Genomic DNA, 445 nt, shown 5'->3' with positions numbered 1-445 from the left:
ATTCCCGCTCGCAGATTTTTTTTTTAGAGCGGCTCGCAGAAAGTGAAGTGAGCCGAAGAACGGTGGGCCGTTGTTGGTTGGGATATTGATGGGCTGTAGAGCCCAGAACTGAGGCCCAAAGCGTTGCAGAAAGCCCTAAAGAAATGTGCACCGGAATTATTGTTTTTAGGCTAGAATGTGAACGAAATGAATTTCAATTTTCATAGTTTGGAATTTAGAACTTCAAACATCACCAGCGTGCACCAAATTCAAGCATATTTTTCTCGATTTTGAACCTTATAAGAAATGTAAACATGTAATGCACAATAAATGAGTAAATTGTATAAAACCACCACTTTGAGGGCTAGGTTTGCGAAAAACACTAGGATACAGATTCTCTGTAGAAAACATCACGTCTTGCGTAATTGTTTTGCAAAAACCACTGATCGGCGGATCGGGCTGAGTT

Source organism: Triticum aestivum, chromosome 5A, assembly GCF_018294505.1.
Source record: "Triticum aestivum cultivar Chinese Spring chromosome 5A, IWGSC CS RefSeq v2.1, whole genome shotgun sequence".
Classification (NCBI taxonomy): Eukaryota; Viridiplantae; Streptophyta; class Magnoliopsida; order Poales; family Poaceae; genus Triticum; species Triticum aestivum.
This window is presented reverse-complemented; position numbering follows the sequence as displayed.